Source organism: Cinclus cinclus, chromosome 1, assembly GCF_963662255.1.
Source record: "Cinclus cinclus chromosome 1, bCinCin1.1, whole genome shotgun sequence".
Taxonomy (NCBI): domain Eukaryota; kingdom Metazoa; phylum Chordata; class Aves; order Passeriformes; family Cinclidae; genus Cinclus; species Cinclus cinclus.
In genome coordinates, this window is record NC_085046.1 from 33,060,605 (window position 1) to 33,073,693 (window position 13,089).

The window sequence follows — 13,089 nt, forward strand, 5'->3', positions numbered from 1 at the left end:
ATAGAACCTCCTCTCCTATTCATCTTCATATTTTCATGAACTTTTAAATAATTTAAGTATCTGAAAAACATTTGCTCATTTCTAATGAGGTCTAAACCAAAAAGTTTCCAAGACAGTATTGAGTACATACGTAGACATACACGAATAAATACAAAGCACCAAAAATGCCATATTCTTGGATGGTTCAGTTAAAATTATCTGTTATGGGTAGTAGCTGCCTGCAGGAATTGATGTCCAGTTCCATGTTTGAAGCTGAACATATTCTCCTTAATTATAATAAAAATGTTACCTGTTTTTGTTACAGCTTCTGCCTGACCATATTCTAATGTGCCCATGGCAAGGAAAATATTGTTTCCATTCCAATTGACATAATGAGAAAATGCGTTTAATGTGTTGGCTTCAACACAGTATTTATCAGAACATTATCCTTTGAAATTGTCAGTTTATGGCATGATAATTAGATCTGGTACTTGAAACCTGTCAAGTAAAAGCAAGCTTTCTTCAATAATCATATTCCTTTTCACCTCACAGGTGGGACCTAATAAAGTGAACTGCTAAAAAGTATTGAGGCAGTAGGAGGTTTGGCATTTCAGTCAGTGCAACAAAGACTGCATCCCAAGAAATTGCTCATATTCTTTTTCCATATACGAGCCTTCTTCATGAATAAATCCTCTCCCTTACAAACTGGAAGTCAGAATACTATTGAGCAATAAAGGATGGAGGAAATGAACATGATAGTGTAACTAATAATTAATAAATGTATGTGTAATACCTAAAAATGAATAGGAAATTTTATGTATTTACTTTGGTGCAGTATCTTTTGTTGAATTACATGTAATCTGGTTTGGCCTATCCTTCAAAGCTGACTGTGTCCCAGCTCACGAGAGAAAGACCTTTTCAATGTAAGTTCCCTAAGCAGTAAGATAAACTCTGAGAAGTAATAAGTGAAGTATTATTCCACCTCTGAATATGGGAAGGTAAAAAGTTGATCAATTCTTAAATAAGGTCCATGGAGCAGCTCTTTCAGTTGAGGGCACTGCACTACTGACAGCAATGACGGTGAAGGTAGTTAGCCTGAAAAATATGAAATTATTTCCAAATATAACTTTTCTTAACAGATTGTTCCAATAAATAATGTTTAGACAAAACATGGTGAAAGAAAGACTTCTTGAAGAGGTTAAGACTTTCACAAATTTAGCTAATTCAATCCTTAATTCTAAATAGTAGGACTAAGGAATAATACTGACTTTTTTCTACTCATACATGTTTTTTAACATCATGTCTTATTGTAGATTTTGTGGCTTGGGGTGTAATGTACATTTGGTAGGCTGATGCTACAATATATAAAATATATTTTCCTTTTATTCATTTTTCTGATACAGAAATATTAGAACTCTGAAGACCAGCAACATGGCACATAATCTAAATTCCTTGCAATTTCTGTAGTATTTTTAAAAGGATGTATGCGTTTACCTGCTCCCCATTTTAGGTTGAAATGATTGCCACAGTGAAGGTTCACTTTAAAAATGGGATTAGGCAACTTTGGTGACATTGACTTACAGCAAAAGTTAGGCTCTTAAGTGCTGAATATACATTGGAAAAAGTCTCAGCCCATGCAACACTGATGGCAGCAACTGCTTGCTACTTTTAAAAATCTCAGTCCAAATTTGGAGTGCCTAAGTAAACATTCAAAACTTGGTTCATAAACTAAACTATGGGAAATCTGTCCTGAGAAACACCAGGGGTTTTGCCTACTAATATGCCCAAAGGTGTGCCTGGAGTCATTAGGGAACAAAGACCTGTCTGAGAAACATTATGAAGATTAATAACTACGCATACAAGATTGGAAAGGAGCAAGCAGAGGGCATATTGCTTATTGCCTGTATCTATCTGGGACTGGGGTGTAAAATAAATCAAATCCAAAAAGGTTTTCAATGAGGTTTTAGAAAAAATTAGGAGTTATAGCAGGGCGAAGCTGGTCCAAGTGTAAGTACAACTAACCTTTCTTTCTGCCTCCCAGAATGTTTGAGAGAAATAACACCTTCTCTGAAAAGTAGGCTGATGGTAATACAGATGCAATATTATCATAGTCATTTCAGTAACAGAATGAATTTTTCCTTGCTGGGATAACTGAGAAGTTTCCATTTTGAATATTTATGCATGTAAGATGATGAGGTGCATTAGAATAGGTTATCTGGATTTTGACCATCTTGTTTCTTGAACAAATAATTTTTCTTAGACAATTCCCATTTCAGGAATATTTGACATACCTATGTGTAAACGGAAAACCTAGAGGTAGGTTCATAGCCTCCTTGTGTCTTTATCCCATTGACTTGTAAGACACTAGGCAATAAATAAGTTAAGCAATACTTTGTTGTTACACCTAGAAGATAACCAACTAGCATATATGCATGCACTATGGAAATAGTGTGAGAAAGTGGAGTATCTTGGGAATTACTACAGAGCACAGTTGAATTTCATGTTCCAGCACATGATACCCTCCCATGTGGCTCATCTCTTGCTTTGAAGACTTAGCCCTCTGGGATGTACAGTAGAACTCCTGGAATAGAAAGGGAAAGAAGGAGATGTATAGATATAATGTCAGTCATAGATTGCACGTACTTGGCTTGAAGTCTTAAAAATTGCTCAGGTCAGAAGTAACAAGACAGGGGAAAATTGATTCAATCTGTTTTAAAGCAGTTTTCATGAGTTACTGTAACACTTGCCTGGTCTTATTCCCTTTGATAGCAACAATAAGAAGAAATAGGACCTGCAGTTTACAGGGTCTTATTCTTCAGAACAAAGAGATAATCCAGAGTGGATTTGGTTGTAACTGCCTGCAAATTATTGTGATGTATGCATGCAAAAGGTAAAGTAGAAGAATTTTTTATTATGCGGCTCATTTCATTGCAAGTATAGTTTCTTCCAATAAGCACCACTGTAGAGGAGACTAATCCCTCTGCAGATATCCCTGTGAGGGCCCCCTGGCACTTTCTTTGAGATAAGAAAAACTACATGCTTAGAATGACTCATGTTAGAAAAAATGTAAGCTCTTCTTATATTTTTAGAATATTATTGGTTAGGTTTGATTCTTTATAATTGGTTATCCTAAACAAAGAAAGATAATGTAGCTGGCCAAAATGTGTTAACCCTGTTTTCCATTGGTTTACTTGTGATCCCTCCAAACCCTATAAAATTACATGTGTGATCCTCCATCTCTGGATTTGTAGCATGACGCCTTCATGGACAATAATAAAGCCTGTGGAAAAAGTCTGAGCTGCTCTCCCGGTCTTTTTCTGCCCGCTGGAAACTACAGGTTTCTGTGAGAAACCATGAAGCTGAGTGCCTGAAAGGCCAGCACTCACAAACCTTGGTACTTTCCCCTGCCCAACAAAAACAGGGCAGGGGGCACAAGAAAAAGTTACACACCACCTTGCTACCCACTGAAGAATTAATCAGATTGGTGCATATCGAAAGGATTGTACTCTGGCAGAAAACAGTCAAGGAGCCAGACATCAATTCTGTTGGCAGACAACGTTTTGAAGCATTTGTCCACAGGGATAAATTCACCTTGGCTTGTAGAGGAAAACGCATGTAGCGCATACCTTCTGTGTTTGAAGTGTTTGCTGCTGTCTTTTCATGAGGAATATGCCAGAGATGAGAAGATTTAGTTTTCATCAAAAGCTCTGCAGAGCTGCCATCAGCAGAAGCTGTAGGGAAAAACAGTCTGGATCAAACCACATCCTTTGACATGGGCTTAATGCTCTCTTGACATGACAGCTTGTGGGGTGGGTCTGGTTTTGCAGCCAAGAGTATCATTCTTGTGAAAGATTAAAATAAGTTTCAGTACAGGATTAGGGCAAATCAGGTTTCACAACAGGTTAGAAATTTCCAGAAGAAAGTTCATTCTTACTTTGTATTACTTTGCGCTTGACCTTTCTTTATTTCTGTCATTATAATGTCAGAATCCAGAAGTTAGGTGGAGGGACTCAATACAAAACACCTCTACTCTCTAGGGTGACCATGGCATCTGCCCTCACAAAGTTCAGTTTAAATGGCTGCTTCTCTTTGTGCATTTCCAGACTCTCCAAGGTTTCTTTGGGTTCTAGCCTGCCCTTTAACAATGTCGTCTTCCTTCTAGGGCACCATTTTTCATTCTTTCCCTGCTTTATCCAAAGAAGTGGAAAGATCCACACCATTTGCTGAACAATATTTAAGCTCTTCAAGTGCCCACTAGTTTTAACACTGACTTATGGAAACAGTCTGAATGCTGAGTAGTGGTATTTGTGATACTAATGACATTTCTGAATGTCAGCTACAATCATTTTGTTCATAATTGGTTCTGATTACGACATTTATTTTCATTTTAGAACCTCTGTAGCACTAATAATAAAGTGCACTGAATGTAAAAAGCATACAACTTTTTCTGCAGCACTCCTGAGACCACTCTGTGGTGTTCTTGGACATGAAAAGATTCGGCTCCATTTGTGGACAGCACAGAATATGTCATAGGTAGTATATTTGTGACATCTTTCAATGGACTTAATAACTGATGCATTGTGGTATTATGCAGGAAGCACAGCTGCAGTATAAGACAAGAGCCTTACATGTGGAAATCACTCTGCAGGAGAAAAGCCTTCAAAATATAAACTTTTTACTGTCACCATGGACAGAATACTGGACATTCACAACACACAAATGTCCAGGTTATAATCTTGCAAGCTGCTTTAACGTGGCAGTTAAATTTACTAGTCTGAAAGCTGCACTTGTAAAATATTTATGAATACATGTGGTTGTCACTGCAAAGAAACTGCACTGTCAGCTCAACCCCTCTCCCTAATTGTTCATTCTCCCCACTGTCTTCCCCCCACTGGAATGTATTCCATGAAATTCAAAATATCACCCTTACCTCACTCAAAAAAATATCTACATGGTAAGGGCAAAAGAAAAAAATAAGAGTAATTTTCATATTTTGGTCACTGTTTTATCCACTCAGAAAAGTTTCAATTTGGTATACCTTAATGGGAAATTAAATCTCTTCTTCTTGTATGTATTTTCTTCAAATTAAAAAATGAAATATGAAGAATTATTTGAATTTTTTTCCCACAAAATTTAAACTGTTTAGTAAGTCATCCAATGCAGTGCTTTTACAAGCATCCTGGATAGCTGCCTAACTGGGTTTTTTGGGAAGACAGTGTTGAAAATGAGGCTGGAATTATTTAAAAACATGCTATATGCTTTAAACACATATTGTATGTTTCCATTTTCTTTGTCCCAAAGAGATCAAAGCTTTCATATTTAAATGATGACTAATTTTATGTGTATATTGTTCTTGTTTATGAGCACTTCCATTACTGTGGAATATCCTCATGTACATTTTGGAGGACTCAGGAGCTAAACAGACTTACAAGAAAGGAAACAAAAGGAAGAAATCTTATTGTTTCCTTACCTGACAGCAAACTGACATCGGTGTGATTTTTCTTCAAGAGGTGTTCAGGACTGAATCTTTTCCTAATGTAATATTGAATTGGTGTTCAGAGCTGAATCTCTTCTTAATGTAATATTGAATTTGGGGCAGGGAGGAAAGAAGAGCAAACAAGAAATTAGAATGTTCATTCTGATCTTCAAGTTGCTCAGTTGTGATTGTATGCACACAACAGGTATGACCATATTTAGCACTTTCACATTTTTAAACACTGCATCCTGAAGTACCAGTGTATTCGTACTGAAGCTTGGGGCCCAGGGTGAAGGGTTCTCACACGAGCTTGGAGTAGTAGCTGTGGTCCCTACCAGCTGTATGTCCAGCATTTCAGCATCTCCAACAATTAAATAGCTCCAAAGTCAGGGCTGATATTGCTAAAAGCAGTGCACCTTTGCTGATAAATGTCCCACTAATCTGAGCCCACACACCACCAGACTCAGCAGTCTCCATACCCTTGGGATCTAGCTGAAGAGGAGCTGCAAAGTCCTGCACTTCAACAAGGGGCATTGCAAAGTTCTGCAGCTGAAGAGGAATAAGTCCATGCACCAGTTACAGGCTGGGGGCAACCATCCAGAAAGCAGCTTGGTAGTAAAGGACTTCACTATCCCTGTGGTCACCGTGCTGATCACGAGCCAGCAACGTGCCAGTGAACAGCATCCAGGGTTGCATTAGGAAGATGATAACCAGCAGGTTGAGGAAGGTAATTATTTTCCTCTGCTCAGAACTGATGGCACCACACCTGAATTGCTGTGTCCAGTTCTGGGCTCCCCTGTACACAATTGACTTCAGCACACTGGAGCAAGTTCAGAAAAAGGCCATGAAAACAATTAAAGGAAAAGAGCATCTGATGCATTAGGAGAGGCTGAAAGGGAGGATTATTCAACTTCAAGAAGTATGAGGATGATCAAACACTATAACAAGTTTACCCAGAGAGGCCACAGAACTTCCATCTTTGGAGATAATTGGATCAAGACTGGGCAATATTGACTGTTCAGTTAGCAAGCTGCCCCAGCTGACATTGCTCTGAGCAGGAGGGTTGGATTAGATCATCTCCAGAGTTTCCTCCCAGCCTCAAACAAGTTGTGATTCTGTGGTGGCCAGAGTTTGATCATGCTCCTTATGGACTCTGGGATAAGTACAGATAGCATGGGTCAGAAATGGTGTGGGTATAATTTTGACCAAGGAAATCTGCATGTCTGTAGAAATCTGGACCTGAGGTTTTGGGTTTTCTCTGTGCCTCTGGTACTGTGGATTCCTACAGTTCAGTTTGGCTTGTTCCCTCCTCACAGCAGTGCTGGGATGGCTGCTGAGCCCCTCATTGGCACCACTCTATCTGAAAGGAAGGGTGGGAGTTGTCTGGGGACTCATCCTCATGGAGTCTCATTCACCACAGTCCTGGCTGTGAAGTGAGCATCACCAAACACTGCAGACCATCTGGCATGCTTCTGAGCCGGCAAAATGCTGACTGAAGTGTGGGTAAAGAGCTCTGGCACTCCAGTCTCTGAGGGTGCTCAAAGCAATATCCGATGCAATACTGGCACGAGTGCGTGTGCTCTGCTGCACAGAGACTGCATATAATGAAATCCTTGTTATATAACACAGCTGATGGATAGGGATAGATATATATTCACCAACTGACATTTCCAGGGGTGAATATTACCAAAATCTTTATTCACATTTAAACATGTGATATAACTTTTTCCTCCACAGGAAAAAAAAAATGACTGCAAATGTCTGTGACACTTGAAAAATCAAAGTCTTTCAAAGTAATAAAGGCAATGCTCAGAAAATATTATGAACAGTAGTCCTTCTACAGTATTTCCTTTAAAGAGACATCTGGGGTGAATTAGGGTGCTGCTCAGGCTGTGGCACTGCTACAGATGTTGAGGTGTAAACGTGTTTTACAGGGACTGTAGATATGTGATCATGTATAATGCTTTTATTAGGAGCTCAAGTACTATATTTCCAGTAATATGAAGAATGACAGAGAAGAAAAGAAATACCTTCTGAGTTTGAATTATAGCCACATCTAATGAGCTCAGAGGTGTTTTTCACTCAACTTTTCTATTACTTTTCAACTCCTGCAGCTTAAATGAGGCTACTGATCATAACAGTAAATATGGGCTCAAAGAATATCCCAAGAGGTGTCATTAGTAACATATTACACCCTTTTCTAATTTGTACACTTACCATGTTGCAAGATTTCACAGGACTGATGAAACCTCCAGAACTGCATGTTTCCCTCAGCAGTCTACAATAACCCTTAGTCTGAATGACATGTATTATTTCCTTGTTGAACATGTGATGTAGAGGTTTTAGTAAAAGATTTATTGTAAGGAAAACTAGATGTTTTATTTCCAGCCTAATTGAATACATTATTGCTCTGAGTTTAAAAATGCTGTGGTGATATATTACACCTCAACACAACTGTACACATGAAATCTGCAGCAAGAAGGTTTATTGAACTACAAATCAGAATACAGCTGTTGATAGGAGAGCTATATACCTTTAGTTGCAATATGTTACAATAAAGTTTTACTGTGTAAGTCATAGTGGGAAATAAAATAAAAGTCTGATAAAATAGTTAAGCAATACTTATTTTTACTGACTGGAATAAAGGCAGGTGCCAGGACTCAAATCCTCTCTGTTGCATATGGATGATAAAAGGGCCATCGTGAAATGTCCCTGTCACAGTTACACAAAAGATACTGATAAAACTCCTAATCCCTGTAAGGATTAACTGCAGAACAAAACAGCTTCCAAATTTTCCCTGAAATAGAAAGTCTGTTCCAAGTCATGTTTGCTGCTTGCCCAAGTATTTGGACACAGTACAGACAAGGTGCAGAGCAGCCAGGGGATATGCAATTCTCTCTTGGTTCAGCCTGTGCCCAGCAGGCAGGACTGCCATGCAGCTCAACCCAGCGCAGCCACCTCAGCCTCCCCGCACCCTCCGAGGCTGTTAGCACCTCAAGAGCCATGGAAATGCATGGATCAGGGCCTTCTCTCCATCCATTCGGCCTCTTGTAACTCTCTGGAGCTGGATACGTGAAAAAATTGGTGCCGGCACCCTTCTGCAACATAGAGCAGTGCACTTCTGTGATAAATTCAACAGAGGTGCTGCACTGCTCTTTCCTGGGACTTTGGGGATGGGAAATAAGATGTCATTAATAGATGATTTCTAGAGTAGATCTTTCTTCTGAGGCTTAAGTGATGCCTACATCATTTTAATTGGGGTTGAATTTTTGAATAACATGAAATGTAAATTTATACCCTTTATCTCCCTTCATAACTCCTCTCTAATTTCTATTTTTCCCGAACATGTATTTCTGAGTAGCAGTTGTTCTAATTATAAACTGTCCTGCGGAGTATCAGAAGGTCTGGAACACCACACTGGCAAAGAGAAGCTTTAGCTGGCTCTGTGTGTTATGGCTTTTTGCCTGTTCATCACTCCTCCTGTTTTGTACCTGAGCTGCATCTTTAGTCTTAGTAGAAAGAAAGGAGGTGGGGGAAAAAAATAATAGAAGCCAAATAAAAATGTTCCAGAAGTCTGCAAAACACCTGGGCTTGATATCTAATATTGTGACAAATATAGAACCATGACAAATTTAAGAGGACTAAAGGTAAATTATTCACCCTGTGGAATTTATTATATAAATATATTAATTGGGCTGCAGTCCTACCTGATAGCACTGGACTTAACTTAAGTTGTGGTCATGAAATGTTTATTCCACATCATTAACATTTGAGTTCAGTGGGGGTCCTAAGAGGAAAGTGTACACACAAATTTTCCAGATAACATTATTCAAGCAGACACTTTATAGAAAATAGACCACCCTGTTAGCTTTAAGCATGCTGTCTCTACCAGGACAAGTTATTTTATTTTGCCAAAAGCCTAAGTCCAAGGATTAGAATCCCACTAAATATCTACATGTCTACCTTTAGATGTTTGATGAGCCTGAGAGGAACTAATCATCTTTCCAAGCTCTTTATCCATCAAGTTCTACAAGATGACCCAACTGCTCAGCCTGTCAAAAATATGTCAGTCTTCCAATTCTCTTTCCAGTGGCATAAGATTTCCATTAAAAATAAAGACTTCAAGCATTTATCGCACGCTTGAAATACTCTTCCATGATGAAGTAGAAGCCAGAGGGTTGTGAATTGTCCCTATAACTTCTATCTGAGAAGTGCCATGCTACTCTCCCTTCTAGTATTTTCACCACAGGCATTACTAGATCCTGCTTTTACTCCACCAAATCTACATATTGTTGGCTACTACTATTCCTTTTTTACTTGAATTTCCTTTAGTTGTTTGTCCTCTTTCATTGGCTTTTATTACAAAGTAACTTTTCCCTGTACAGAGCGTCTTTGTTTCTCTTGATGCACCAATTTTCTGAACTAACCTCCATCTATTGTTTTAAAAAATTGATCCATGGGCTAAAATGGGAAAACAGAATAATCCCTCATTTAAATGATCAATGGAGAGGAATGACTAGGGGAAAATGTTGATCGCTGCTGCAGCTCTAATCATCCAAAGTGTTAGTGCAATTTAGACACAGGAGGAGGGGAAGAGATTTACAGCATTGGGAACTCCCAGGGAAAGAGGTCTGCAAGGAATGGCTCCCATATGGAACTGGAATGCTTTGTACACCCTGGCTTAGCAATTAAATTTACAAGGTGTTGCTAAGTAGCAGTACCCCTGTAAACTCGGCAAAGGCTGGAAATGCTGTTACAAAACTAGAGACTTCTTTTATTGCTTCTCACATTTCAGTAGGGAGAAAGTCATTAGCAGAAGGCTGTTCTTTGTACAGACTTCCCATTTGGAGAGTTGGGAGGTGTATTCTGATAAAAGATCTGCGAGAGGATGCAGCACGGTCCTTTGGCAAATGCACGTTTTTCTGTAGGGAGGATAAAATACAGAACAAAACAAGTATATTGATCTAAATTAGAAACTATGTGTCTAAAATGACTGGTCAGTCATTTACTTACACACCCACACGTATATACATATACATATGTACATTTCCCCTTGGAACAAAAACTGCCTTTTAAATTCTTCTCAGTCAAGTTTCACTGACAAACTTGCTTGACGGGCATCAGGGACCTGAGGCAAGCTTCAAAGGAAAAAGTAGCCATCACTCATGCTTCATTGGATTTCTATGACAGAATGATCAAATCCTGTAGAACCTGGCATAAGCACATCATTATCAAACCCTGCTTTAGCATTTCTTAACTGATCACGGAGGCCGAGGTCCTTGGTGACTCCTGTTTTCTGACACTGTTTGTAGTTATTTGACCTTTTCTCAGTGGATAATCCACACAAAAAGCCCTAATTACTTCCCCAGCTTTGAGCGGTCCAGCACTGTGAATAATCAATGACACTGATTTAGGTATTGCACAATCAGATGCTTACGGTGTTTAAAGAACATTTTTCCATTGACCTGCCACAGCCATAGGACAATACCGAGACCTGAAGTTGCTGTTGTAATCACAAGCTGGCCAAGTGACCTTGGGGGTCTGAAGTTGATTACTAGGGCCTTGAATTGAACAGATACAATACATTTTTAATGATTTCTTAATTTTTATTTTCTTAAAGCAGCACTTAGTCATGATGCATCTATCAAGATAGCAACAGAATCTCAGAGCAAGATATGTCTATAAACATAGCTGAGTATTTTTTTCTTTCTTAGTATCACCTTAATTTTTATTTTGATTGTTAGAAAGCACTAGGTGACAGGACTTAGTTTGTCTTTTTTAAAAAATGAACAAACAGTTGGGCACTGGAATATCTCCTGCTTCAAAAATATTCAAACATGAAAGTAGAACAGGAGAAAAGGAGAACAGAAATTGCTTAGATATTGCTATAGCCTACAATGTCTGTGGAAGGAATGGGGTATGATTCTTAGAAATGTTTCAGTCTCTGATTCTCTGGGTTCTTCTCCCCTCTTCACACAATGTGAAAATGCAGTTCATTATCCTGGGTTATTAGGCTTAAGTCTGCCACCTGCTCAGTTATCTCGGCTTTAAAAACTAAAAAGAGAGAGCAGTCACATTTTGTTTTGTTTACAATGAAAGCTTTGCAGAGATTTTTTTTCTAAGGAGCCATTTGCTCAGGTAAACTTTATGATTAAATACCAGAATATTTGGGGGCAACTATTTCCTGTTCACAGGAATCTTCCACTAAAGAGATAGAAAATATGAAGTGTCTGGTGGGAATAGGCATAAAAAGAGGGGGGGGGGGGGAAAGGGGGAAGGAATTCTCTTCCCAGCAGAAATTTCAATCAGCCAAGAGAAAATTTTCCTCATATACATTTTGGGGTATTTTTAACAAAACCTATTTGTATCATTTAAAGGAGTATATTTCAGCAAAAGGCTCAAAGGTTTACTGGAGAAATTTTCAATACTCTGCGTGTTTCTTCAGAGAAATCCCAAGCAATTAGAAGGCCACACAGAAAGGGGGAGTATAGTTCGAGGGAAGCCTCTGGGTAGCTGCAGCACCTTCCCTCTCCCAAAGCAGTAAATTGGTGGGGTCACTCCTATTATGCTCCTCTTATGCCAGCCCCTGAAGCAGAAAAAACAGGAAGAAACACTTGTATTGTGGAGTTTTTTTGTTTTTCCAGACTTCCTGTCAGGCCATGAAGAGGAAGCTGAACAGAAGTCTATACTAAGAGCAAAGATAGCTTATCAAATAAGAAACATGTTCGTCTCTTCAATAGGAAAACCTGTCCTTTTCTCTCCTTTGAGGATACTACTGCACTTCAGTCCCCCCCCTCCAAATGAAATGTCTCCTTAAGACTCCTGTTTATGTTTGCATTCATCCTGATCAAGCCTAAGCAATGATGTCTGAGGGAGTGGTTGAGAAAGCGGCTGTAGAAAGCTCATGTTCTGGAGGCATAAAATAGGCACAGCCTGCTTAAAGACCACTTTTGGAGATGCCAGACAGGCAGCATAAATAACATTAACTGTCCTGAAAAGGTGGAACTCTTCACCTGCGTGGCTCTGCTGCAGATGACCGGGCAAGAGGAACTGCAGGACCAACTTCATCTTTTATCTGAGAGCCCTTTCCTCCCTTGAAGACAGAACAGGAGAGCAAGTGCCTACCATAATAGAGGAAAAACATAATGCTCTAGTTAGTATGGCTCCTGAAGTGAAAACAGGCATTGCAGTAAGCTCATAAAGAGGGTGACACGGTTATTGGGGCAGCTGTCTTCTGTCCTGCTAATTCACATCTTTCCAGGGTACATTGTAGTCTCCTTAAATATACAAATTACTGTCAGATGTACTTGTCTGCTCAGAGACTGCACAATCCAGACAGACATTGCAGGATGATGGGAGCAGAATGGTGCAATTTATAGACTAAAATATCCTGAAAGGAGATGCAAAAGTCCTTTTAATAACTTGGCCTTGGAGGTTTGTACTGCTTCTAATGGTTTCAGTTTGCTTACCTAACCTCTCGAGGAAAATAAACTAAGCTTCCAGTGACCTTTGCCAGTTAAATTTGGTAAACGTTTTAGAACAAGCTGGTTTTGAACACAGTCTCCAGTGAACTGGACGTGAACATGCATGACTGTTTCACTAATATTTTCTACATGAAGAATGTTTAGACTCAA